This window comes from Triplophysa rosa, unplaced genomic scaffold (genome assembly GCF_024868665.1).
Source record: "Triplophysa rosa unplaced genomic scaffold, Trosa_1v2 scaffold207_ERROPOS546186, whole genome shotgun sequence".
NCBI classification, from domain to species: domain Eukaryota; kingdom Metazoa; phylum Chordata; class Actinopteri; order Cypriniformes; family Nemacheilidae; genus Triplophysa; species Triplophysa rosa.
The window spans coordinates 23,624-26,123 of record NW_026634226.1 but is presented as its reverse complement, the minus strand read 5'-3'; positions in this window follow the sequence as shown (position 1 = coordinate 26,123).

The window sequence follows — 2,500 nt, the reverse complement described above, 5'->3', positions numbered from 1 at the left end:
TATCCAAGGACTAGTGGCTCTTTCAATAACCAGAAGAGAGAAGGTGTACTACTCTCCTTAGTAGTCCTGAACAAAGACCAGACTTTAAATAAATTACGATAAAAAACTGGACAGTCACATAGTTTTAGCCTTTGAGGATCTAGCCAAAACAAAACTTTGTCCAATCCTAGGCCTCCGATGTTTCGAAGAACTGCACAGGCAGCATCCACCCAACTCGTCTCTGGAGGGCACATTAAAAGTCTTTGTATATACTGAAGACGAAAAGTGGCCGTTCTGCTCTGCAAATGCATTAGACCAAGACCTCCTTCTTCTTTTGACAGGTACAACACACTTTTGGGCACCCAATGTAATTTATCCCAGAAAAAGTCAATTAGAATTGATATGAATTTTGGACATAGTCAATTGGAGGTCGATGCAGGCTAGCGGTGCCAAAGACAGAGGCTACTAGATTGTTAATGACCAGGATCCGTCCCTGATAAGACATTTTAGTACGTAAAACATCCATTTGTCCTAAGGTACTTTAACTTTTTCAACAATGACTACAAAGTTCTTTTTTTATAACATTTTCATTTCCAAGAAAAACTCCTAAATACTTAAAACCCTCCATGGTCCACCTTAGGCCATTAGGAAGCTTTGGTTCACCTCTTAAGCATTTTCCAACCAAGATGGCTTCACTTTTTTCCAGTTCACTTTAGCAGAAGATAATTTTTTTTAATCATCTAAAGTTTTTAACAACACATTTACTTAATTAGTACCACTGATTAAAACAATGACATCGTCAGCATACGCTGATATCTTAAAATTGTTAAGACAATTTGGTACATGCAACCCACCAGAGTGGACGAAGTACACAACTTCCTTACTTGAGTGAAAGTACAGATACTACTGGTCAAATATTACTCCACTACAAGTAAAAGTTGTAAAGACAGATTCTTACTTGAGTAAAAGTACAGAAGTACGTGCTTTTAAAAGTACTCAAGTATTAAAAGTAAATTTCCTTTATGTCAGTTGTGCATTGTTTTATTGTCGTATACCTTAGTGCCTCTGAAGCACCCTACTGAATACACCGAGTAGCTCACAGAATCAGTGGTATTAAAGGAGTAGTTCACTTCAAAATTTGCCCCCATTGACTTTCCATAGTAGTTTTTATTCCTACTATGGAAAGTCAATGGGGCAAATTTTGCAGTGAGCAACTCCTCTTAAGAGCTTTATATGTTTAGCACACATATGTTTAGTTTAGATATAATCCTGTATGATCATTTAGCCTAATTATCCTCATTAGCCCCCTAGGCCTATATGTATTTATGAGCAGTGTTCTTTTATTTTGTATATTCCCTTTACCAGTTTTAGCAGCAATTTACCAGTAAGTAGTAAGGTTCTTGTAAATAGTAAAGTGTAGAAGCCATGTGTTTGTTGGACTTATCTACCATAATTTAACTACAAACATAAACTATAGCTAGTATAATAATGAATATAATGAAACTATGGTATGTTTAGTTGCTGTGGTTTTACTAAAGATTATTAATTGGAGTATGGTTCCTATATTTAGAAAATGGTAAATTTGTGGATACTGTGGTTTTAATGCAAATACCATCCCTGCTGAAAAAAAACAATGAATTTTTTAATTAGAATGAGATTTTTAAATTAAATTCCTCTTTGTAGTGTGTTTTGGGTTTTATCCAATAGGATTTACCATCCCAGCAATAGAATCCATCACATACAAGTAGACAACAAGTATCCATAGTACAATTCCCATTTATAACCATTAAATCCATTACATTTTATGTTGTATTTTGGGCAGGGTTCTATTGTTTTTATTTCAAAGGAATACTTCAACTATAGTTACTTCAGTAAAAACATCATTCATTCTCCAAATCGCTTTAAATGATATAGCAGCAGATCAGACGTTAACACGCACGTGTAGCTCAAGGTGTATGTGATGCTTATTTAACGTTTAGCCGTTATGCCGATCATTTTCATGACAATGTTTCATACGATCTTTGACTGATCGTAACCCACAGATGATTACACCACACTTTAACATGTGCCTTTTTCCTCTTTTAATGTTCTATTTGCCTTTTCAGAGCGCTATCAACGTATGTAGCAGCGACTACGTTTACATTAGTTTAGCGGGAGAAGATCCCAGAGTTGCCAGATTTGCGTTAAAAAAAACTGCCAAATGGCCATTCAAAGCTTGCCGGAAAACCGCGAGCTTAGAAAAACTGAAATACTTGGCAACAGTAAAAGGTCCTGGCAGATCGCAAGCCAGATCAATTGCGCACACAGGAAACCCCGCTGCATAGAAACCATTTTCTACTTTTGGACCTTTTTATAAATGTAGTGGAGTAAAAAGTATGATATTTGTCTTTCAAATGTAGTCAAGTTAAAGTACAAGTACTCAGAAAAAATAATACTCAAGTAAAGTACAGATACTCAAAAAGTGTACTTAAGTACAGTACTCAGGCAAATTTACTTCGTTACTGTCCACCTCTGGAAGGCG